Raw genomic sequence first — 26,361 nt, forward strand, 5'->3', positions numbered from 1 at the left:
CCAAAGTGGTCGTTCCATTTTGCATTCTTATGGGCAGTATATGAGAGAGTTCCCTTGCTGGACTCCATCTTTGCCAGTACTTGATTTGGTCAGTTATTTTATTGTTTTTTTTGTTTTGTTTTGAGATGGAGTCTCACCCTGTCGCCCAGCCTGGAGTGCAGCGGCATGATCTTGGCTCACTGAAACCTCCGCCTCCTGGGTTCAAGCGATTCTCCTGCCTCAGTCTCCCAAGTAGCTGGGATTACAGGTGCATGCCACCACACCCTGCTAATTTTTGTATTTTTAGCAGAGACAGGGTTTCACCATATTGGCCAGGCTTGTCTCAAACTCCTGACCTTAGGCGATCCACCCACCTTGGCCTCCCAAAGTGCTGGTATTACAGGCGTGAGCCACCACGCCTAACCTGGTCAGTTATTTTAAATTCTAGTCCTTCTAGGGGGCATGTAGTTTTAATTTGTACTTCCCTAATGACAAACTGTGTTGAGCATGTATTTATTTGCCATCTAAATATATTTCATTGATGAGGTACATATTCAAGTCTTTTGCCCATTTTTCAGTTGGGTTATCTTTTTATTGAGTTTTAAGATATATGTTTTACAAACTTTTTTTTTTTCCAGTCTGTGGCTTGCCTTTCATAATAGCTCTTAATTTTGATGACACCCAATTTATCGATTTTTTTTTTTTTTTTTTTTTTTGAGACGGAGTCTCGCTCTGTCGCCCAGGCTGGAGTGCAGTGGCCGGATCTCAGCTCACTGCAAGCTCCGCCTCCCGGGTTCACGCCATTCTCCTGCCTCAGCCTCCCGAGTAGCTGGGACTGCAGGCGCCCGCCACCGCGCCCGGCTAGTTTTTTGTATTTTTTAGTAGAGACGGGGTTTCACCGTGTTAGCCAGGATGGTCTCGATCTCCTGACCTCGTGATCCGCCCGTCTCGGCCTCCCAAAGTGCTGGGATTACAGGCTTGAGCCACCGCGCCCGGCCAATTTATCGATTTTTATAGTTTGTGCTCTTTGTAGCCTATTTAAGAAGTCTTTGCCAAACCCAAGATCACTAAGATTTTCTGCTGTTTCCTTCTAGAAGTTTGATAGTTTTAGCTCATACATGTAGGCCTGTGATCCATATCAAGTTAGTGTTTTGTATCTGGCATAAGAGTCAAGGTTCATTATGTTGCATATGGCTATACAATTGTTCCAGCACTATTTGTTGGAGAAAGATTGTTCACTCCCCATTGAATTGCATTGGTAGCATTTGTTGAAAATCTATTGACCATATATATGAGTGTTCTATCTTTACACCAACACTACATTTTTACAGTTTTTAATTTGCATGAATTCATTTAGTATGAGATCTGAAGTAAAGATCTGGATTGATTTTGTCCCCATTAGTTAACCAATTGTTCCTGCAAAAATTCAAAAAAAAAAAAAAAAAAAAAGGTCATGTTTCTTATCTCTACTGTTTTGAGGCCCAAGTTTACTACAGATTTATTATGCCATATATGAGTCTATTTCTGGACAATTATTTTTCATTGATGTGTCTGTGGCTTAGTATTAGTTCTGTGAAGAGAGTTTTTTTTTTGGTGGGGGCAAGGGTCAAAGTCTTGCTTTGTCACCCAGGCTGGAGTGCAGCGGCTTAATCTTGGCTCACTGCAGCCTTCACCTCCCGGGTACTAGTAATTCTCGTGTCTCAGCCACCCAAGTAACTGGGATTACAGGCATGTGCTACGATGCCTGACTAAATTTTGTATTTTTAGAACAGACGGGGTTTCACCATGTTGGCCAGGTTGGTCTTGAACTCCTGACCTCAGGTGATCTGACCTCCCAGAGTGCTGGGATTACAGGCGTGAGCCGCTGAGCCTGGCCTGAGTTTTAGCATATCTATCTGGGAATAAGGAGGGAGCCAGAGCCCCACCTGCTCTAAAAAGACTGCCCCTCCTCAGACCTTCACAGCACCATCATCAGCAGGAGTGAAAAACCCCTCCACTTGCCAACAAGCCCAGCCTTGGGCCTCTCAGACCCTTTATCTCTGTTCACATCAGTCCCCACAGGAGGCCCAGAACACTCAGGTAGCCTGCACCCCAGGACTTGAAGCCCTACTGGATGCTCTATTTTGCTTTTCTGACCTCATCTCCCTACCCCATCTCTAGAAATCCTTTCACGGGACTCTCTGAAACTCACCAGTATGGTCCCATATTCTCAGTCCCATTTCTTAATGTCCCCTTCACTTTCTTGCTTTAATGGAAACTGCCTCTCTTGTGTGGATTCTGTTCCCTCTGCAGCCTCTTAAGAGGTGGCTATTTTCCCTCTGTGACCCTTGTGGCCCTGGGTCTAGGGGTGAGGAGTGCCCATTTTGCTCCTCAGTGCCACTTCTAGACAGTTTGCCACCCTCTTTAGAAACACCCACATTTGAATGTCATGCTGTCAGACAAGATCACTGTTATTCCTCCTTTTTGTAGTAATGTAATTTACAAAGCCCTGGGTCACTTCCCTCATTCCTTGAGGATGTTTGCTCCTGGCTCCCAGTCCCTGTCTCCCATCCTACTCTTGCTGCAGTTTCTGATGTGAGCATTCATGTACATGAACCTGCCTCTCAGGCCCTTGACCTCCTCTCCATGATCTTGGCTTCCCTAGTACCTCAGCCTCTTGCTCCCATAGCCAGATTTTGAACCCCTCATTATCTGTCAATGTAATCCCTTCATCATCTCAATTTCATGCATCTCACACTCCAATAAACACTGCCTTGCTCTCCAGCTCACTACCCGCAGGACCCCAAGTCCAGCAATTCCTCCTGGAACCTACTGCTTCAAGCAAATATTCACCGTTCCTCATCCTCATAGTGCCTCCCTTCCCTCCTTACCCAGCCTAGAGTTCATGATCCAATACTACACTCTCCCCGTGGCCACAGTAGTCACTTGGCAAAATCACAACCTCAGTTAAATTCAACCCTATGCCCCCTCCACCTGTGCACCCCTAGGCTGACCAGAACTGAAGAAAATCTCATAACTGGGCTGACCAGTCTCACTTTAAATTAATGACCACAACCCTCCCTGAGTGAGCCCTAACAGCTGCCCAGCAATCCTACTACATCTCCAAGCCTATTCACACCCCCTCTCCTAGACGACTGCTTCACACCTCCTCTTCCACCTCATTCTCAGCTGACAACCTCTTCCGATTTTGCTAAGAAAATAGAAGCACAGAAGAGAAGTTCCACAGGCCCCACCACTACTCCCCCACCCACCCGCATCTGTGCCCTCCACTCTGCCTGCCATCCCACTGACACGGGCGAGCCGTCCATGCTCCTATTTCAGGGCAGCCCCTTTTCCTGCACCAGATGCCATCCCCTCCCACCTACTCAAAGACTTCATGCCAACACCTAGCCCCCTTCTCACCCACAGCGTCAAATTTCCCTCTCTCCAGGATCATTTTCGTCAGCACACAAAAAAGCTGCAATTCTTCTCAAAGAAAGCCCTCCTCTTGACCCTATTTCTTTTCTCTTCTTTACGGCATAACTCCTAGAAAGAATTCACTCTTTGCTGCCTTCAACTCCTCTCTTCCCTTGCTTCTTTTTCTCCCCCCGCTCCCATCAGGGCGCCACCACTACAGCAGAACTGCCCTTTCAAGGACTCTCCACGTTAGATGTAGCGGGCAATCATCGGACCTCACCTTCCTTGCACCTCCGTAGCGTGGAAGAGGCCACTCCTCCCTGGTGTCAGGCTCGCATCTCTGTCTCCAGTTTCCCTCCTACGTCTCTAGTTGCCTCTTCTCTGTCTCCTCGCTGACACCCCCTCACCCCCAAGGCTCAATCCTTGGACCTCCTCTTGTCTCTCATCTACACTCAGTCCCTTCATCATCTCCTGCAGAGTCCTGGCTTTAAAGGCCATTCAGTTGCTGACAATTTCCACCTGGATATCCCTGGCCTAAACCTTTTTCTAAATTCCAACTCCTATTGTTTCTAGCCAGTCTCTTGAAGCTGAGTCATGGCCGCCCCCTTCCAATCAGTTTCAGCTGGCCAACTCCCCGCTGTCCATAACTGGCCTGCTTTCAGGTAGACATTTGAATTCTGAACCCCAATCCAGAGGGTAAAAATTAAGACCTTTCCTCCGTACAGGCCTATAGGGTGAGGGCAGTGGGTCAGTGGACACTGGGCTGGGTGGTTCATGCTCCACTCTGGGCTGGCTGAGCCAGCCTGGTGTGGTCACTGTGGCTGCATCTCCGTACCTCACAAGTGTACGAATGAATGCCTGCCCCTTGGCACCTGTGTAGTCTGCCTGCCCTGTGTCTTCTTCCTGCCTTCCTCCACAGGTGAAGTGGCACAGTAACGCATTCCAGGAGGACATCACTGAGGGCCCCAATTGTGAGGACACTGGCCATCAATCTCGGAGACTCCACACCAAGCTGTGATTCTCTCTCTTCTGGACTTCATAGCCTTCTGAGACCTCACTGGGGAGAACAGTCAAGTGGAGAGCTTTGTAAGGCCACTCTGGCTCCTCACCTACTTTCTCCAGGCTCACTCTTCTGAAGTCATAGCTGACCTAAGCAACCCACCCTGCGTTTTTAAGGTGGGTTACATTCCCCCAAGCCCAGGAACTACAAATGGGAGGGCAGGAGTGCTGTATGCTGCAGCCGGAGGTGTCTGTGCTCCAAAAAGTCTTCTGAGTGGGCTTCTCAGCAGTGGATGGGAACGTAGGGCAGCCTTCCCCTCCCCACACCACTCAAAACTGCAATTTTACAAACCAAGAATTAAAGCCTGGAATACTCAGTGTCCTGCGGTCTCCCAAAGTGGGAGGATCCTAAAGCAGGACAGGCTTCCCTTAGAAGCCAGGCATATTGGCAGAAGGTACCTGGGTAAACAAGCAACCTTGGGGCAATGTTAATCTGCTTTTTCCTCTTCTTCAGTGTCTGGCTAGGTCTAAATTGAATTATTAATCTCGTCCTGTGTGCCCGTGTCACTTTTCCAGACAACCGGTTTATTCATGACTCGCCCACTATCAATTTCAACATGCAATTTGCAATGAAATTTGACTGATCAGCAATACCATAATTAGTTGCAAATGTCTGTGCTTGTATTTGTTTGGTGTAGGGGCTTTTTCATTAAAGTGACGGAGGCCCATAAACACCATGACTTTGCTCTGGGACACAGGACTTGCAGCAGTTATGTCACGGGCCAGGGATAGAGCACTGGCAAAGAGATTGTGGGAACTTGAAGTTGCAGCACCAGTGGTTGTGTTGTCATCTTTACAGTCCTGTGTTCACCAAGAGTCATCTGGGTTGGGCAAATGGTGACATGTGTAATCCATGAGGAAGAAGAGAACTGGAGTTACCCTGTGTGGCCTCTCCCTTAAATCTCCCCAGATCCTGCTGGCACACCTCCAGTAAGAGGGGGCTTCCCACCTAGTGAGGCAGGCTCCCCTTCTGAGAAAGTTCTTCCTTGCCTGGGCTCCCACTTGCCTGTTGTAAGTCTGTCCCACCTAGTCCAGGGTTCTGGTCTTAACTCAGAAATTATCACATTGCATGAGCTTGGGCCAGTCTCTAAGCCTCAGCTTATTCATCTGAAAAAAAAGTTGTCCTACCTCAAGGATTTCTAACTGCAAGTAACAGAAGATGACTTTTAACTTAAGTAGACTGACTAATTGACTTAAGGAGAAAAATAATAAAGATATTGGGCAGCTCAGAGAATCTCTGGACAGAGCAGAAAAGCAGACCCAGGGACTACACAGCAATGAGCAAGGCCCCAGATCACACTGAAGAACTGGTTTAGTCAGGGCCTTGCTGCCATCACGGTCATCACAAACACCATGCTCTAGACTCTGCAGGTTAGCCTGCTACACCCACAGTAACCATCAAGGAGGGTTCTCTGTGTTCTTTGCTTCCTGGGGTCGCTAGCTCCTGGGTTAGTCTGGAGCCTGTGTGGTTGATTGTGAGAGCCTAGGTCTTGTGCCCTTACCCAGCCACTGGGAGGCTGGCAAAAGAGTATACATGGCACTTTCAGCCTCTATAGAGGGAAATGGGCTCTGTCTCAGAGTGAGGGTAATTTCCTAACACAGGAAGAGGGCTGGGTAGCCAAAAGAAAGAACGAAGAATCAAATAAGATATACATGTTAAAGAGGTTTTAAAATATATTAAGCTTGGGGGCTGGAAGCCATGGCTCACACCTGGAATCCCAGCACTTTGGGAGGCCGAGGCAGGAGGATCACCTGAGGCCAGGAATTGAAGGTTGCAGTGAGCAATGATCATGCTACTGCACTCCAGCCTGGGCAACAGAGCAAGACCCTGTCTGGAAGGAAGGAAGGAAGGAAGGAAGGAAGGAAGGAAGGAAGGAAGGAAAGAGAGAAANGGAAGGAAGGAAGGAAGGAAGGAAGGAAGGAAGGAAGGAAGGAAGGAAAGAGAGAAAGAAAATGTCAAGCTCTACATACCTTAAAAAAAAAAGAGAGAGAGAGAATATCAAGCTCTACACACCTGCCAAAGATTATTCTTATTCATTCATAAGTGTTTCTGCAGATATGAAGAGAACAAAGTTGTGGTCCTTGCCCTCAAAGAAAACACAGTACATTCAGGGAGTAAGAAGGCATGGGTCAGATGACCCCTGTTCCAGGCAGAGGGTGATGACTCTTGTGGATTCAGAGTGCCCCGATTACATGGTGATTAACTATGAAATACCAGGTCTCAGAGGGGTGGGCAGTATCTGGAGGCTTCTGGGACAGCTCGACATTTTCTTGGAGTTGGGTGGTAAGTCCTATGTTCTCTGTATCCTGTGCATCAGTACACTGATGTCCTGTATAGACCCAGACCAGAGGAATCCTGCCCATACATGACTGTTCCCTGTTGATAGCTGTTGTCGTTTCTCTGCTTAGTACCCATTCCCCCTCTTCTGGTAATAGCACCCCAATTTTACCTGGGGAACTACTCTTGTGCCTGAACAGATCTACTTGTGCCAAATTCATTCCACCCGTGTAACTGACTTAGCTCAGAACTGCTGGAAGATTGCACTTTCAGCTCATGTACTTCAGGTGGAATTAATTCCCTGGCGTGAGAATCGCAGATGAATCAAGCCTGGTCAATCAGAGTTTTATAGTGCATTATGCACCATGCAGAGTTGCATGGTGGTTGGTTTAGGGATGGGAATGGGACCCAAGCCAAGCCATGAAGTCCAAGCAGAGCTAATATCAGATATCCAAGTGGACAGAAAAAGATGCTCTTTTTTCTCCTGGACTTGGAGATGTGAGAGCGTCAGCAGCTGCCAGCAGCTGTCTTGCCACCAGGGTCTGAGAACAAGGCAACTCTAAAGAAAGCAGAAGTGAAAAATGGCCTGGTCCAGTGACATTTTTGAGCCCCTGGATCAAACTATGCCTGAAGCCCCAGAATAATTCCATTATGTAAACAAACACATAAATAGGTCTCTTTTGCTTAAACCAATTTGGATAAGTTTTATATCACTTGCAGCTAAAAATGTTCTAATTGGTTCTCACCCACACACCCTGTCAAAGCACCAGCCCAGAGCCAAGTCTTTGGGAATGTCCACAATGAAATCACCAGAGGGTCTTCTCTCTGGTCCAGTAGTTCTTCAGAGCCCCGCAGTAAGGCAAGTCCCCCACTATCCTCCCACTATACAAATGAGAAGACAGAGGGTCAACTGACCAATGGCCAGGGCTATTCAGCAGCAATCTAGAGATCAGGTCTCTGGATGAAGGAACTCTGCTACCATTCCCCAACCTCACCAAAGCTCAGGAATAAGCCCATGGAAGCCAGTCTGGGGAGGTTCAGCCTGGAAACAGCCTGATCATATGGCTGGGGCAACGGTTGATAGGTATGTCTGGTCAAGTACATTTGTTGTCTACGTGGAGCTGAAGAAACTAACCTGGGTCTATTGTGAAATATTTCCTGGGTAAGCATAGGCCCAGCAAAAAAGAAATAAATAACTATTTCCTGGCATCATGGTGATACTGAAGCTGAGAGCCCCTACCCATTCTTGGCCCGGGACTCCTCAAAGACAGTCTCCAGGGAAACCAGTCCCTCACAACAATGATCCAGAACCCAAGGGGGCCATGGGTACTGGTTGACCTTTATCGCTCACACCAGTGAATAGCAAACTAACCATGATTCTTGCCCTTAATGTCCCGCCCTTCAAACTGATGGAAATAATTACCCAAACCTTAAGGGAGCCACTCTCTTTCCCAAGGAAAATACAGAGGCGAGTTTCTATTAGAGATGCAGTCAGCTCCGTCCCTTCTAGGGGTTGAAGACCTAGGACAGGGAGACTGACATGAGGTCCCACGAATTAGAAGCATCTCAGAAAGGGACCAGATGGGGATTTTCCCTGCACTCTCCGAAAACAGCCTGCCAATCCCCCAGCAGTTCTGAGCTAAGTCAGTTGCACAGGTGGAATGAATTTGGCACAAGTAGAGAGATCTGTTCAGGCACAGGGGTGCTGGGTTATGTTGTTGTTGTTGTTTTCTCTGTGCCTATGCTTTCCCAAGCACTGGTTATATTTGCAGCACCATGTGATAATGTTAGCGTCATATTGGAGCCTCAATATTCTCCTCCATTATTAGAAAAATAGTCTTCCTGACCAGGCGAGGTGGCTCATGCCTGTAATCCCAGCACTTTGGGAGGCCGAGGTGGGCAGATCGCTTGAGTCCAGGAGTTCAAGACCAGCCTGGGCAATATGGCGAAACCCTGTCTCTACAAAAAAATTAGCCAGGTGTGGTGGCACATGCCTGTAATCCCAGCTACTTAGGAGGCTGAGACAGCAGAATAGCTTGAACCCAGGAGGCGGAGGTTGCAGTGAGCCGAGATCATGCCGTTGCACTCCAGCCTGGGCACCAGAGCAAGACTTGGTCTCAAAAAAAAAAAAAAAGAGAGAAATAGGCTTTTTGGCCAGGTGAGGTGGCTCATGCCTGTAATCCCAGCACCTTAGGAGGCTGAGGCGGGCTTGAGTTCATGAGTTCAAGATCAGCTTGACCAGTCCCAACTATTTGGGAGGCTGAGGCAAGAAGATCACTTGAGCCCAGGAGGCAGAGGCTGCAGTGAGCCGAGATTGCACCACTGCACTCCAGCCTGCGCTATAGAGTGAGACTCTGTCTCAACAAAAACAAAACAAAACAAAACAAAAAAAAAAAGGAGAGAGAGAGAGAAAAATTGGCTTCCCAGGATGGTCCCAGCTTCAAATATCCTGCTCAGTTGTCAGACTCCATGTTCTGATTTGGGCTGTGAAATCCCAGGCACCACTGAGGACAGTGTTGCCTCTCAGGCTAAGGACCTGGTATTGCATGTGCTCTGCAGGCCCCACACATGCTCAATAAGCCAGAGCTCAGCAAAGTTGATGAGCAGATTAAGAGTAGGGCTCAGAAAGGCTGGGCGTGGTGGCTCATGCCTGTAATCCCAGCACTTTGGGAGGCCAAGGCGGTGGATCACCTGAGGTCAGGAATTAGAGACCAGCCTAGCCAACATGGTGAAACCCCGTCTCTACTAAAAATACAAAAATTGGCTGGGCGCGGTGGCTCAAGCCTGTAATCCCAGCACTTTGGGAGGCCGAGACGGGTGGATCACGAGGTCAGGAGATGGAGACCATCCTGGCTAACACGGTGAAACCCCGTCTCTACTAAAAAATACAAAAAAACTAGCCGGGCGAGGTGGCGGGCGCCTGTAGTCCCAGCTACTCGGGAGGCTGAGGCAGGAGAATGGCGTAAACCTGGGAGGCAGAGTTTGCAGTGAGCCGAGATCGCGCCACTGCACTTCAGCCTGGGCGACAGAGCGAGACTCCGTCTCGGGGGAAAAAAAAATACAAAAATTAGCCAGGTGTGGTGGTGCATGCCTGTAATCCCAGCTACTCGGGAGGCTGGGGCAGGAGAATCACTTTGAACCTGGGAGGCGGAGGTTGCAGTGAGCTGAGATTGCGCCACTGCACTCCAGCCTGGGCAACAGAGTGAGACTCTGTCTCTAAAAAAAAAAAAATAGGGCTGAGAAGAGGCTCCATGGGCAGCATTTCTGGACCTCTTTTAGAGTTGGCATGGCAAGTATTTGCAGCCTGAGAAATAGGTTGAAATGTTGCCTTTCACCACCAATATAAGTAGTTCTAAAAACATCACCTGAAGTTTCAGCCCGTGCTGTTAAAAAAAAATTAACCCCCTGGTAAAATAACCTGAAAACTGTTCAGCAGTAACCTCTAAAGTTAAACATAGGCATACCGTATGGCCTAACAATTCCATTCTTAAATACATATTCTCAGCAGAAAGGCATACATATGTGTCCCAAAAGACATGCACAATTTGTAATAGTCAAAGCTGGAAACAACCCAAATTTCTATCAACAGTGGAATGAATAAATTGTGGTATAGTCATAAAATATAGCTCTGAGACTGAGAAAAGTATTTTATGCTCCACAACATGGATAAATCTCATTGAGCAAGAGAAGCCAGACATAAAAATAGTATATACTATCTGATTCCATTGACATAAAGTTCACAAATAGGCAAAATTAATCTGTGCTGTTAGAGGCCACAATACTGGTTATCTTGCGGGGGGGCAGTGACTTGGAGAGGGCAAAGGGGGCTTTGATATTCTGTTTCTGATTACACAGGTGATGGTCACTCAGGTGTGATCACAGGAGCTGTGTATTTAACTAATGATTGGTGCACTTTTCTGTACGTACAATCCTTGCATTGCTCAGTGATGGGAATACATTCTGAGAAATGTATTGTGGGGTGATTTTATCATTGTGGGAACATCATAGAGTATACTCACACAACCCTCAATGGTACAGCCTACTATGCACCTAGGCTGTAATGTATGGCCTATTGCTCCTACACTCCAAACTTGTGTAGCATGTTACTATACTGAATACTGTAGGCAATTGTAACACAATGGTAAATATTTGTGTATCTAAACACAGAAAAGGTACTGTAAAAATACAGTGTAGGCCAGGCACGGTGGCTCACACCTGTAATCCCAGCACTTTGGAAGGCCAAGGCGGGCGGATAACCTAAGGTCAGGAGTTCAAGACCAGCCTGGCCAACATGGTGAAAGTCCGTCTCTACAAAAATACAAAAATTAGCTGGGCATGATGGCAGGTGCCTGTAATCCCAGCAACTCGGGAGGCTGAGGCAGGAGAATTGCTTGAACCCGGGAGGCGGAGGTTGTGGTGAGCCAAGATGGTGCCATTGCACTCCAGCCTAGGTGACAGAGTGAGACTCTGTCTCCAAAAAAAGAGTGTAAAAGATATAGGACACTCACCATGAATGGAGCTTGTAGGACTGCAGGTTGCTCCGGGTGAGTGAGTGAGCAGTGAGTGAGTGTGAAGGCCTAGGACACTGCTGTACACTACCATAGATTTTATAAACTGTACACTTAGGCTACAATAAATTTATTTAAAAATTTTTTCTTAGGCTAAGTATGGTGGCTTATGATGTAATCCTAGCACTTTAGGAGGCTGAGGAAGGAGGACTGCTTGACCCCAGGAGTTTGAGATCAGTGTGGGCAACATAGCAAAACCCTGTCTCTACAAAAAAACACCAAAATTAGTCAGGCCTGGTGGTGCGTGCCTGTAGTCCCAGCTGCTCAGGAGGCTGAGGTGGGAGGACTGCTGGGAGGTGGGAGGATTGAGCCTGGAAGGTTGAGGATGCAGTGAGCTGTGATCACACCACTGCACTCCAGCCTGGGCAACAAAGTGAGACCCTGTATCAAAAACAAACAAAAACCACATACTCAATAAAAAAGAAAAATAAAATAAATTTTTCAGGCTGGGCGCAGTGACTCACATCTGTAAATTCTAGCACATTGGGAGATCCAGGTGGGAGGATCACTTGAGGCCAGGAGTTCAAGACCTGTCTGGGAAACATAGCAAGACCCTGTCACTACAAAAAATAAAAAAATAATAGCTCAGTATGCTCAGCTACTCGGGAGGCTGAGGTGGGAGCCTGAGCCCAGGAGTTTGAGGCTGCAGTGAGCAATGACTGTGTCAGCCTGGGCAGCAGAGTGAGACCCTGTCTCAAAAAACATATTTTTCTTTCTTCAATAATAAATTAATTTTAGCTTACTGTAATCTTTTAAATTCTGTTTCAACTTTTTTTTTTTTCCTTCTTCAACTTAATTATAAGTTCAGGGGTATAGGTGCAGGACATGCAGGTTTGCTACATAGGTAAACATATGCCACGGTGGTTTCCTGCACACATCATCCCATCACTTAGGTATTAAGCCCAGTATCCACTAGCTATTATTCCTGATGCTCTCCCTCCCTCCACCGCCCCCCAACAGGCCCCAGTGTGTGTTGTTCCCCACTCCATATGTCCATGTGTTCTCATCATTCAGCGTCCACTTGTAAGTGAGAACATGCAGTGTTTGGTTTTCTGTTCCTGCGTTAGTTTGCTGAGGATAATGGCTTCCAATTCCATCCATGCACCTGCAGAGGACATGATCCTGTTCCTTTCTATGGCTGCATAGTATTTCATGGCATATATGTACCACATTTTCTTTATCCAGTCTATCATTGATGGGCATTTAGAAAACCATGGAATGCTTCATGAATTTGTGTGTCATCCTAGCACAGGGTCCATGCTAATTTTCTCTGTATTGCTCCAATTTTAGTATATGTACTGCTGAAGTGAGCATTTTAATTTTTTGACTTTTGTAAAACCACTTAAAACACACATTGTATAGCTGTACAAAAATACTTTCCTTTTTTTTTTTTTCCTTTTTTCTTCTTTTTTTTAGACAGGGGCTCGCTGTGCCGCCCAGAGTGGCACAATCTCGGCTTACTTCATAGGTCACTGTAGCCTCAACTTCCCAGCGATCCCTCCACCTCAGCCTCCCAAGTGCCTGGAACCACAGGCACATGCCACCACACCCAGCTAATTTTTGTATTTTTTGTGGAGATGGGGTTTCTTTTTTTTTTTTTTTTTTTTTTGAGACGGAGTCTCGCGCTGTGTCACCCAGGCTGGAGTGCAGTGGCGCGATCTCGGCTCACTGCAAGCTCCGCCTCCCAGGTTCACGCCATTCTCCTGCCTCAGCCTCCGAGTAGCTGGGACTACAGGCGCCCGCCACCACGCCCGGCTAGTTTTTTGTATTTTTAGTAGAGACGGGGTTTCACCATGTTAGCCAGGATGGTCTCGATCTCCTGACCTCGTGATCCACCCGCCTCGGCCTCCCAAAGTGCTGGGATTACAGGCTTGAGCCACCGCGCCCGGCCGGAGATGGGGTTTCACCATGTTGCCCAGGCTGGTCTCAAACACCTGGGCTCAAGTGATCCACTTGATCATAGGCATGAGCCACCATGTCCAACAATTTTCTTTCTTTCTCTCTTTATTCTATATGCTTTTTTCTATTTTTAAAATTTTTTATATTTTACTTAAAATTTTTATTTTTGTTAAAAACTGAAACACAAATACATGTTAGCCTAGGCCTACACGGGGTCAGGATTGTCACTATCATTGTCTTCCGCCTCCACATCTTGTCTCACTGGAAGGCCTTCAGGGGCAATAACACACATAGAGCCTCATTTTCTATGATAACAATGGCTTCTTCTGGAATCCCTCCTGCAGAATCTGCTTGAGGCCATTTTACAGTTAACTTTATTTATTTATTTATTTTTTTGAGACAGAGTCTCCCTCTTGCTCTATCGCCCAGGCTGAAGTGAAATGGTGCGATCTAAGCTCACTGCAACCTCCGCCTCCCGGGTTCAAGCGATTCTCCTGCCTCAGCCTCCTGAGTAGCTGGGACTACAGGCACGCGCCACCATGCCCGCCTAATTTTTGTATTTTTAGTAGAGACAGGGTTTCACCATGTTGGTCCAGCTGGTCTCGAACTCCTGACCTTATGATCTGCCTGCCTCGGCCTCCCGAAGTGCTGAGATTACAGGCATGAGCCTCCGCACCCGGCCAATTAACTTTTTTAATAAATAGGAGTATACGCTAAAATAATGATAAAAAGTATGGTATAACAAATACATAAACCAGTAATGTAGTCCCTTATTATCTTTTTTTTTTTTTTTTTTTTTGAGACAGGGTCTCACTCTGTCGCCCAGGCCGGAGTGCAGTGGCGCAATCTCGGCTCACTGCAAGCTCCGCCTCCTGGGTTCACACCATTCTCCTGCCTCAGCCTCCCGAGTAGCTGGGACTACAGGCGCCTGCCACCATGCCCGGCTAATGTTTTGTATTTTTTAGTAGAGACAGTGTGGTGTTAGCCAGGATGATCTTGATCTCCTGACCTTGTGATCCTCCCGCCTCGGCCTCCCAAAGTGCTGGGATTACAGGCGTGAGTCACTGTGCCCGGCCGTAGTCGCTTATTATCAAGTATTATGTACTGTACATGATTGTATGTGCTGTACTTTTACATGACTGGCAGTGTAGTAGGTTTGTTTAGACCAGCATCACTACAACTATCTGAGTAATGTGTTGCACTATGACATTACCACAGCTATGATGTCACTAGACAATATAAAATTTTCAATTCCATTATAATCTGGTCTGTTGTTGACTGCAACATCATTATGCAGCACATGACTGTATATTATACTTCAACACAAAAGTTTACTTAAAAAAATAAATAGCGGCTGGGTGTGGTGGCTTACATCTGTAATCACAGCACTTTGAGAGGCCAAGGTGAGCGGATCAACTGAGGTCAGGAGTTCGAGACCAGCCTGGCCAACATGGCGTAACTCCGTCTCTACTAAAAATAGAAAAAATTAACTGGGCGTGGTGGGGGTGCCTGGGATCCCAGCTACTCAGGAGGCAGAGGCATGAGAATTGCTTGAACCTGGAAAGCGGAGGTTGCAGTGAGCCAAGATTGCACCATTGCACTCTGGCCTAGTAGACAGAGTGAGACTCGGTCTAATAAATAAATAATTAAATAAGTAAATAGCTAGCCTCGCTGACGCTACTGCATGAGCGAATTCCAGGGAGAGCCTGGAAACTGAGCATCTCTTCCTGTGGTATCTTCTGCTGATCCTTAGTTGCTAGGTTTTCTAAAGTCCTAAAACCCGATGTCAGCAACCAGAGCTGTGGGGACAGAGGAAAAGAGGGAGGTGACTTAGTAGGATGAGTGTACCCAGGAGAGGCTGAGAGTGTCACTGGGCACACAGAAGCCCTGCAAAGGGCTGGCCCTAGCCCTGCCTGAGCAGACCAGAGAGACCACTGTCTCTATTGAGCTGAGGTCGGCTCCCCACAAGCCTTCCAAGAACCTTGATCTGTTCAGATAAACCCCTTCCTTAGCCCTCTACAATAAAAAGGAGAGAGCATCTTATCATAGGCTGTAGGCAGGGGTGGGTGGAGGAGCTGAATTGGACCCACTTTTGGCTGGGCATTTGGTCCCAGTTTCACCAGAGTCTTTCTACATTGTTTGAGCTCTCCCAGATTGTCAGCTCCCTGCTGGCCAAGCTCAACAACCCTCGGGGCGTGGCTTGGCACTTCAGAAGTTTCCAGTGATGTTCACCTGAGTGGGGCAGGGGAAGGCAGGAGTTAATGGCCCCACCTGCACCATGTCTCAGGAAGGAGAGCTCCTCACCCAAATGTCTGGATGAAAGGCAAAGAGGGATTCACTGGACCATTTAATGCCAGGGAGCCCTAAGAGTGCCTTGCAGCCTTGCACACAATAGGTGCTTCCTCACCCTTGCTGAAAGTCTAGAAGGAATGAAGTTTCCAGTCCTGGGTCTGCCTTAAAGCCGGATAAGCACCTCTTCTGTGGGGTGGAGAAGCCTCAAGGTTAGGCCCAGAGAAGGCAGGACCTGGCCCAGGCCACACAGAAGTCCCTGGTGGTGGCTGAGTTCTTGGAGAGGACAGTGGCAGCTAGAAAAACTAGTCCATGAGGTCGGAGAGAAGCAGATATCTTCCTATTGCCCTACCTTCTCCCCACGTACAGATGCGCAAACTGAGTCTTAGAAGACATAGATGCCTAGTCCCTGCCTCATCGCTAATCTGCTGAATCTTGGATTAGTGCTGTGCTATCACGCCCACTCCTCTAATCTCCCTCTGCTTCCCCAGTCCTGAGTTTCTTCACAAAAGCATCACTGTCTACTTGCACCCACCCACCCTTTGCGTGCCTCTAGAGTAGGGGTCAGCAGACTGTTTCTGTAAAGGGTCAGATGGTAAATCTTTTTGGCTTTGAAGTCCATAGGCCCATAGAATCTCTGCTGCAGTTCCTCAACTCTGCCTTATAATGTGAAAGCTGCCAGCAGAGACATGTAAATGAACAGGCATGGCTGTATTCCTTTATTTATGGACGCTGAAATTTGAATTTCACAGAATTTTTACACATCTGGCTGAGTGCAGTGGCTCATGCCTGAAATCCCAGCATTTTGGGAGGCCGAGGCAGGCGGATCACTTGAGGTCAGGAGTTCGAGACCAGCCTGGCCAACATGGTGAAACCCCATCTCTACTAAAAATACAAAAATTAGCCAGGCATCTTGGTCCATGCCTGTAATCCCAGCTATTCAGGAGGCTGAGACAGGAGAATTGCTTGAACCCGGGAGGCGGAGGCTGCAGTGAGCCAAGATTGTGCCACTGCATTCCAACCTGGGTGATAGAGTGAGACTCCATCACACACAAAAAAAGTAAAAACTCTTCTTAGCTCATGGGCTGTACAAAAATGGGTAGTGGGCCAGGCCACAGTTGGCCAATTCCCTGTTCTAGATTGTGCCATCCTGGGGCTCAGACTCCCCAGAGTCACTGAGGCTGTAAGTCCTGTCCTACCATATGGGTGGTATGAATGGCAAACTGTTTGGTTTGCTTAGGAATAGGGGTTTCCTAGGCTTTAGATTTTTTGGTGCTAAAACCAGTACAGTCCCAGGCAAACCAGGACAGAACAGTTGGTCACCCTAGATAGTAATCATTAACCCAGAGAGGGCCAGGCTTCAGGAACCAGCTGGCCCGGGTTCAGGTGTGGCCCCCGGGGCCTGCTCCAGGCACTGCCTTGTCCTTGGGGTTTGTGGTAGGGCCTTGTCCTATAGGGGCTGGCCCTCTGCAGGGAGATGTCCCCTCCTCCATGCAAGAAAACCTCTGTGGTCTGGGAGCTCTCAAAAGGCAGGAAGTTGAATCATCAACTCCGGTAACGTCTCCGTCAGCCTGTGGGTCTGCCTGGGGAGCTCAGGGCTCCAGGCCCAGGGGGCTGGCTCTGCGCTTTGTTTGCTGCTTTCTCTGAACAGGAAAGCTTCAGAATGAGGCTTCTAGAGAAATGAGAGCTGTTGAATCAGATGGGGAGGAGCGCTGAATGTCAGGATGACCAAGACTCTCACCCCGCTCTGGCCTGGACTTGCTTTGTGGCCTTCAATGACTCTCTCGCCCTCTCTGTATTTTGGCTTTGGCTTCTACCACAGAAATGCTGATTATTGAAATCCTCTTAAATTAAGAGTATGCATGATGACCAAAGTGGGAGCACCCCGGGTTCCGAAGACTCATTTTATCTTCACTACCAGGGATGCAGGCTGCTCAGACACACTTCCCTGCCTCCTGCCTGCCTGGGAGAAGGACCTGACCAGCCACCCCAGTTCTGGCCACAGGGGCTTTAGGAAGGTGACAAGTCTGGATTTAGGGAGATGGAGGAGAGGGGCAGAAAAGGAGGTCCAGGATGAAGACGGTTATCCACAGATAACAACTACAACCATACCACCCGTTGTCTATTAAGCACTCATGATGTGCCAGCCCTTGAATGATCTCATTTGATCCTCACAATGACTCTTTCATTTAAGAATTATCATCATTTCCATTTTATAGGAAAGGCAAATGAAGCCCAGAGAGGATAAGTACCTTGCCCAAGGTCACACAGCTATCATGTGGTGCAGCTGGCATTAACCCTAACTGTGTTAGACTGTGGCTTTGAGGGTTGAGGGCTCAGGAAGCCCACAGGTAGCAAAGGAGGGATGAGATTAGCAGAGAAGTCTAGAGTAGGGCTGGGGGAGAAAGTGTTCTTTCTTCCTGGTGCTGCATAGAGACATCCAGAGAATACGAAGAAGTCTGGGGTTTGGTAGGCTTGGAGACCGTGTTCCCAGACCAGGGATCATGAGGACACAGTCCCTAAGGCCAGCAAACGCCAGACTACTCACAGTCTGAACCCTGAACCCCTCGAGACCATTTGGAGAATCTGTCGAGGGCTTGAGAAGGAAATTGGATACATAGCAGGATTTTGCTACAGAGCAGAAACGAGCATTTACTTTCTGAGCAAAGACAGCCCTGCTCCAAGGATGCCCCTTGGTGTCTGTTTATGTACCTCCCCAACCCAGCATGGGTGCCATGCTCAAGGTTCAGACAGAGGACCACAAGCCCGGTGCTGCACCATGCATAATGTCCCTCTTCCCCTTATAGGCAGGGGACAATGGGAGCTTGGCAGAGTTTGACCACCCTTAGTAGAGGACCGCACCTATGAAGGACCAATAGGGCCACTGATGGGCTGTGCTCCTGGGATGGGGGCAATCCCCAACTTGCTGTCCTCAGTAACACAGCCAATAGATGTCTCTGAGAAAAGAGGCCAACCCAGCTGTGCCAGGCAACTGACTGGACCCCTAACTTGGGCTCAGGTCAGGTCTAAAGATCCCTTCTCCCCTATTAGCATCAGGTTCAAAGCCAGCCTTAGCTAGACCCTAAACATTTCTTACACTCTCTGGGGAACCACACAATTCTTCATGAAGCCGTTAATTTAAAAAGCATCTTGTAGGCTGGGCGTGGTGGCTCACGCCTGTAATCCCAGCAGCACTTTGGGAGGCCGAGGCAGGCGGATCACGAGGTCAGGAGTTTGAGACAACCCTGGCCAACATAGTGAAACCCCTTCTCTACTAAAAATACAAGAAACTAGCTGGGCGTGGTGGCACGTGCCTGTAATCCCAGCTACTTGGGAGGCTGAGGCAGGAGAATCGCTTGAACCTGGGAGGCAGAGGTTGAAGTGAACCGAGATTGTGCCATTGCATTCCAGCCTGGGTGACAGTGCAAGACATACTGTCTAAAAAAAAAAAAAAAATGCAATCCCAGCACTTTGGGAGGCCGAGGCAGGCAGATCACTTGAGGTCAGGAGTTTGAAACCAACCTGGCCAACATGGTGAAACCTCATCACTACTAAAAAAAAAAAAAAAAAAAAAATTAGCCAGGTGTGGTGGCAGGCACCTGTAATCCCAGCTATTTGGGAGGCTGAGGCAGGAGAATCACTTGAACCCAGGAGGCGGAGGTTGCACTGAGCTGAGATCACACCATTGTACTCCAGCCTGGGCAACAGAGGGAAACTCCATTTCAAAAAAAAAAAAAAAGCATCTTGTTGTGTCTGCTATGTGGGCTGTAACCAGAATTGGTAGGGCTATGGGCTCCAGGAGGCTTCATTAGCCAGAGAACCTACTAGGACCGGGCCTGCACTGATGTCTTGAGGTGGAGGTGGGGGCCTGGAAGCTGGGTGCAGGGCTGAGGCCTCTCACTGGGTCTGCACTGGACAACTAGGCCCAGGAGCCAAATCATGCTTGCAGACATGTGGCTTCCATTATCCGACTATGTGGGGCAGCCCCGAGCTAGACTTGATTACTGCAGACCTGAAATAGTTCCTTATTAGACAGGGCTAGCTCACCCTCCCAAATGAGTCTTGTTGGGACCCTCGGGGTCTGGCACTGAGCACACTTCCTCATCCTATCCTCCAGTCCCGCCGGCAGGAAAGTAGGAGCACCCCAGCGCTTCTGCCTAGTCCTCTGCACAGACTCCAGGGGCACCTGTGGGGCTGAGGGCAAGTGGTAGCACAGTGCCTCTGGCCAGGACTGGCCCAGCCCTCTTCCCTGCCCCCAGCTCCTCCCCATGGAAGAAAGGGGAGAACAGGACTGGCTAGTTGAGGACACTGGGGACTGGGCCTGCCTAAGAGTGACAGTTCTGGGCCTCTCCCTGCTCCCCGTAAATGCCAGCCAGGGTGTGGGGCCCAGGAGGCTCCAGTGCTTTCCCAGTCCAAAGGTCACTAACTGCCCAAAGGCTGGGAGTGTGTGGAGGGGGCAGTTCTCCAGGCGGGGAGGTGCAGGAATAAAGGGGGTGTGGGGAGAGAGGAAGAGGCTGAGCTTGTGGGGCCTGAGAGCCTCTCCCCTGGGCAGGGCGGGACCATTGGGCTGCCTTAGATTCCCCCACCTCTCAGCCTGCTGCCTTTGGACAAAGCTCTGCAGAGGAGCCCCATCTCCTTCAGCCCCCTCCTGCCTTTGGGGTGCAAGTCTCCTGAAGGACTTGAGTGAGATGTCACCAAGCGACAGGCTGTCAGGCTCTTGGCAGCAAGTCCTGGCCCAGCGACTCAACAGCAGAGTCTCTCCTTGGGGCATCTGTCCTTATCAGGGGGGATGCTGTCAGACTTGCTAATGGTGGAATTTCTGGCATGTGGCAGGTGGGTAAAGGAGACCCCTGGGCTACGGAGCCATTTGCAAGTCCCTCAGATGGCCTAATGCTCCACTGCAGCCATGGTCACTGGGAAGCCAAGTGGACTCCATGGGGCTCCAAGTGGTGGGAAGGAGCTCCTGGGAGACACAGTGTGGCCCAGATGCCCTGGGCATGGGGACATCCAAGCACAGGTGAGAAACTTGTGCAGGGAGGGTGCAGAGGAAATTTGGAAATGGCTGAGAGGCTGGACTCAAGGTCTTTTGGGCTTGAACTGAGCTCAAGCAATCCACCTACTTCAGCCTCCCAAAGTGCTGGGATTACAGTCGTGAGCCACGGCATCCGGCTGGACTTGAGGTCTCTTGTTCCCTGATCCTGGGCTTGGCATGAAGCAGGGAGGAGGCTGAAGGGGACAGGTAAAAAGATGCCTACCTGGGCACTGTGTTGTAGACTAAATGAGCCCTCAGACTGTGGAAGTCTCAGAAATCAGAGAAAGAGGCCTGGTGTGGTGGCTTGCACCTGTAATCCTAACACTTTGGGAGGCTGAGGTAGGAGGATCGCTTGCGCCCAGGAGGTTGAGGCTGGAATGACCCATAATCACGCCAATGCACTCCAGCCTGAGTGACAGAAAGAGACCCTGTCTCAAAAAAGAAAAAACAAAACAGAAGAAGGGACCGGCACTTCCAAGTCAGAGAGAGCTCCCTGAAGAGGTGGGCCTCGTAATTGAGAAAGAAAGCAGTTGAGACAGACACAGGTGGGCTGTGGGAACAAGAGTCTGGAGGTGGGAGCATGCCGGGCAGGTGTAAGGACTGGTGAGTCACCAGGGGAAATGTGTAGAAAGGCTGTGGGTGATGAGGTGGTAAACGGTGAAGAGCTCTACCCTGAGCTCCATGCCCTTCCAAGCCTTTGCCCATGCTTATGGTTGAATTGTGTCTCCATGCCATGCACACAAAGATATACATTGGGCTGGGCACGGTGGCTCATGCCTGTAATCCCAGCACTTTGGGAGGTCAAGGCAGATGGATCACCTGAGGTTGGGAGTTCGAAACCAGCCTGACCAACATGGAGAAACCCCGTCTCTACTAAAAATAAAATTAGCTGGGCGTGGTGGCGCATGCCTGTAATCCCACCTCCTCAGGAGGCTGAGGCAGGAGAATCGCTTGAACCCAGGAGGCAGAGATTGTGGTGAGCCGAGGTTGTGCCATTGCACTCCAGCCTGGGCAACAAGAGCAAAACTCCGTCTCAAAAAAAAAAAAAAAAAATGTGTGTGTGTATATATATATATACACACACATATATATATATACACACACACACACACACACACACACACACATACATATGTTGAAATCCTAACCTCCTGTACCTGTAAAGGTGACTGTATTTGGAAACAGAGTCTTTGCAGATTTAATAGTGTTAAAATAAGGTCAACAGAGTGGGCCCTACTCTGGTATGTCTGGTGTCCTTATAAGAAGAGGGAAAGTTGTTGGGGTGATGGATATCCCAACTATCTTGATTTGGTTTTATACATTGTATACATGTGTCCAAATATCACCTGTACCCCAAAATAGGTACAACTATTATGTAGCAATAAAACATTTTTTTTTTTACTTTTTTAAAAAGAGGGCCAAGTGCAGTGGCTCACACCTATAATCCCAGCACCTTGGGAGGCTGAGGCATGAGGATTGCTTGAGCCCAGGAGTTCATTACCAGCCCGGGCAACATAGTGAGATCCTGTCTCCACGAAAAAATTTTTAAAAATTTGCTGGGCATGGTGGCCTGTGCCTATAGTCCCAGCTCCTTGGGAGACTGAGGCAGGAGGATCAACTTGAGCCCAGAAGGTCGAGGCTGCAGTGAGCCATGATCATGCCAGCGCACTTAAGCCTGGACCACACAGCAAGACCCTATAGGGAAGACGGCCAGGTGAAAATGAAGGCAGAGACCAGAGTTATGCGTCCAAAAGCCAAGGAATGCGAGGGACTACCAGAAGCTGGAAGAGGCAAGGCAGGATCCCCCACTAAAGGCCTTGGAGGGAGCACTGCTTTAACAACACCTCAATTTGGGATGTCTGTTCTCTGGAACTGTGGGAATAAGTGTCTGCTGCTGTAAGCTGCCCCACCTGTGGCACTTTGCTACAGCAGCCCCAGGATCCTGACCCAGCCAGGCTGCTCCTGCTGCCCAGCATGCCCTTCCCTCATCCCTCCAGCTGGTCTCTCACTGCGTTCGAGCCCCGTCAGCTGCTCGGGCCCCCACTTTGTGTGCCCCCAATTCTGGGTGCTTATTCAGTACACCTGTAAGATTTGCTGGCCAGCCTGTCTCCCTGGCTAGACTGCAGGCTCCTTCAGGGCAGGCCTGACCTGTGCTAGGGCAGTGTGATGTCTGGTACAGAATAGGTGCTCCTTAGATGTGGGGTGAATAAAGGAATGCTTGAAGGGTAATGAGGTAATCCCTATGAGACTGGGATGTGCCATCTGCTCCTTCACAGCCTGGCTCATCTCGGGCTAGGGACATGGCAGTGCTCAGAGAGGTTACAGCATCTTCCACACAGACCATTCTCAGCTCTGCCACTCTCCAATTCCCTCTTGGTGCCATATGAGTCTGAGGAACTTGGGGAAATTCCTAACCTTGCCTTTCAATTGAGCCATTAGCCCTTGGAGTTAGCCACAATGTAATTGCTCAGGTCCCTCCAACAAGGGGACTGTGTCTGTGGCTTGATGACTCATGCACACTGCTCCATCCCACAACCTTGGGCAGGACTTGGGGCTGGGGACAGTGCCAGCCGGCACAGGCGAGGAACTTGGACATCCCGTTACCCCAACCCAGTCCCCAGGAACAGAGTATACTCAAGGCTTCAGGACAAAAATCTAGAAGCAAGGAGACAAACTGAGTGAGATTTGAGTGATGAAAAGGAGCAGACAGACAACAGCGAGTACAAAGGCCCTGAGGCAGAAATGAGCTTGGCATGATCAAGAACTGAAAAGAGCACAGGGGAGGCTGCAACACAGTGAAAGAGAGGTCAGTGATAGGACATGCGATTAGACGGGGCCCACTGGACAATCCCAGGATAATCCCTCCCTCTCAAGGCCTTTAATTTAATCATATCTGCAAAGTGCCTTCTGCCATGTCAGGGAACGTATTCACAGGCTCTGGGGAGTGCAGTGCAGACATCTTTAGGGATAGGCATTATTGTGCCTACCACAGTATCTCTCTCACCCTCTTGTCTGTCTCTCTTGCTCTACTGCTACATTTCTGTTTACCTATCTACCTATTTATTTGAACCTGACTATGGATCTATTGACCACAATTTATCTCTCTTCCTACCCCTTTATCAAGCTTCAATAAGTTATTTATCAATCTATCATTCCTCAGTGGCTTTGATCTTTTACTCTGATAACAGCATCACCCCTCAGCCATGTTTCTAATAAACTAAACGTTAAACTCAATCTATCATTTAGTTGTCCTCTGTCCATGATGAATTATCAATCATCTAGCTCCATCTTTGCAGATGTTGTACATATGTGGACATTTTTTCTCAATGTCTATTGAGAAGATCAATAGATATAAGTTCAGTAAATATCCGCTGAGTGCTGGCCATGTGCCCATTGCTATGTCATGTGTGGGTGAAATAAGGGGCTGACACCCCCCGTAGCCATAGAGGGTCTTTTTTATTTTATTATCATCCCCATCAATGCTATGATCACCAATCCATGCACACTGTCCAGTTTTTGGAACCTTTTTTTCTTGAGATGAGGGTCTTACTCTATCACACAGGCTGGAGTGCAGCGGTGTGATCGCAGCTCACTGCAGCCTCAGTCTCCCAGGCTAAAGCGATCCTCCCACTTCAGCTTCCAGAGTATCTAGGACTATAAGCGAGTGCCACCATGCCCAGCTAATTTTTGTATTTTTAAGACACAGGGTCTCGCTATGTTGCCCACGTTGGTCTCAAACACCTAGACTCAAGCAATCCTCCTCCCTTGGCCTCCAAAAGTGTTAGGATTATAGGCAAGAGCCACTGGCCCTGGCCAGGGACCATTTTTATATAAACTTTCTAGTGAAATCCAGGCTGCTGTAGTCTGCCTTTTGCCTACTAGCCTCCTTGTATGTGCATAAATAATGTAGACTCATTTTAACTTGATGTTGATCTTACATAAAGTGTGGGTGGAAAAGTATATCTGCTGGGCAAGCATCTAGTGCATCAAATAACAAATCCTAAAGTTAAATGGAAATTATTTTTAGGTTGTCTGGGCAAATAGCACAGAAGGTGGGGGAATCCGGAGATATGACCTCAGATGTGACACATGCAGACACACGACACACCACACATACACACACATACACACACACACACACTCATGTGGGTACACACAAATGCACCTTCTCTCTTCCTTCTGCCCCCACACTAGCAGCTCCTTCCTGGCTTCCTCCGCCCCTCACTCACACAAAGGGCCAAAGCAAACACTTCAGCACTGAGTCATGTCCTACCTCATCTTGTTTCCAGCCTAGGAATCTCACCTCCCCACCTGGGCTGTGAGGTCTTCTGGGGCAAAGATGGTGTCTGCTTCTCCTTAGGTGTGACCTCCTAGTCTGACCAGCCAGAGGACTGGACACCTAGGAGCTGCTTGCTTTTCCTTGAACTCCGAGGGCAGTTGAGGATCAGGGAGGCAAGGGAGCTAGATGTCGAGTGGTAGACGTTCTCCAGGGCAGCCCCCACAGCCCAACACAGTCCCCTTTCCCCCCCCAGGAATCTGCCTCTCCTGCCCAAGCTGGATGCCAGGTAATGCATGTTTCCTCTTTCCGTAGCACTCTCTTAGAGGAGCTGTGTTAGGTCGATAATCTGCCTAGAGCTGGCCTAGCTGGGGATCAACTCAACAAGAATTCCCTTGTTTCCAAACATCTCCCTCACATGGGCATCCAGTGCCAATTTGTGTCCAAGTGTCTCCCCGGTGCGCGGGATGGAGATCCAGCATATTTGGAGGCAGCTCACTGTGTGCCAGAGCCACAGGTCCTAGAATATCCAGCAGTCACAGTACCCAGGGCCACCCCAGCCTCACAAGTCACTGTGCCCAAGGCCCTGACGGAAGAACAGCTTGCTCACTAGTGCCTGAAGGAGGCTCCCAAGGCAGCCACTTTGTACCCTAGAGACATTCCCAGCAGCGGGAGGCAGATCAAGGCCAGGACACCATTAATGAAGCCTTCACTGGGGTGAGGCATCTCAGGGCCAGCTGGCCTTGCTGCTTCTCACCCCACTCTGAGCCTTGATCTGTTCACATACTTGACCCTGTTAGAATCCAGTGTCTGCCCTTCCCCCATCCTGTGGAATCATCAGGGGAGGGACCTCATGTAACACATCCCTGTAGCCTGAAGCCAGCCCAGGGCTTGGCCCAGAGCTACCGTGTCTGCAGCACAGCTTGCACCAGCTTCCCTACAGGCCTAGAGCCCAAGCCCCGGCCTCAGGCAGTCTCCGCTTCTCTTGAGGCCAGCCCAGAGCCCCAACTCAGTGAGTTCTCATGAACTGTTTAGAATCCACCAGGTAATGAATTGTTCCCACTCTGCTGTCTCAGGAGCCAGGCCGGGCCAGGTGTTCTCAGACTGAATTCGTTGGGAAGAAAGGGCACTCCACCTGCTGGAGGAGGGAGCACCTCCCGGAGGCCATGCCACTCAGAAACTTTCTTCCCACACAGCTTCCAGCCCCAGGCCGCCCACCCAGGTCTCAGCAGACCAAGGGCCTAGTGAGGCTTTTCTGAGCCCCTGCTGCAGCCCAACGTCCATGAGAAGGCTCTGGAATGCATTTAGGATCTGAGACTGGTCCAGCTGGAACAGCCCACAGAGATCCTAACCCTGAGGCCCAGAGAGAGCCAAACAGGCCCCAGGCCACACAGAGGGCAGCCCTGAGGCTAGCCTAGAGGGCAGGTTTCTTGCCCCTTCCTGCCAGGAGAAGTGTGTCCTCCCCACACCAATGATGTTTCTGTCCCTGGGAGGATTCCAAGCACCTGCGAGGAACCAGCACTACCCAAATGCAGAGGGCTTCTTGGGTTCCTCCAATAACCATAAGGTCGACTCCTCCCCTCCA

General features: G+C 49.1%; 1 long non-coding RNA gene and 1 other non-coding gene across 2 annotated transcripts; one reads left to right on the plus strand and one right to left on the minus strand.

The window, feature by feature from the left end:
* Window positions 1-12,487: 12,487 nt before the first annotated feature.
* Window positions 12,488-12,594, minus strand: LOC112627171. Its single transcript, XR_003120039.1, has one exon. It is a non-coding gene; the product is annotated as a U6 spliceosomal RNA (small nuclear RNA).
* A 7,429-nt stretch (window positions 12,595-20,023) lies between these two features.
* On the plus strand, window positions 20,024-22,746 carry LOC112626952. Its single transcript, XR_003119993.1, has 2 exons — window positions 20,024-20,301; window positions 21,917-22,746. It is a non-coding gene; the product is annotated as an uncharacterized LOC112626952 (long non-coding RNA).
* Window positions 22,747-26,361: the final 3,615 nt, after the last annotated feature.

The sequence above is a fragment of the Theropithecus gelada genome, chromosome 6 (genome assembly GCF_003255815.1).
Source record: "Theropithecus gelada isolate Dixy chromosome 6, Tgel_1.0, whole genome shotgun sequence".
Classification (NCBI taxonomy): Eukaryota; Metazoa; Chordata; class Mammalia; order Primates; family Cercopithecidae; genus Theropithecus; species Theropithecus gelada.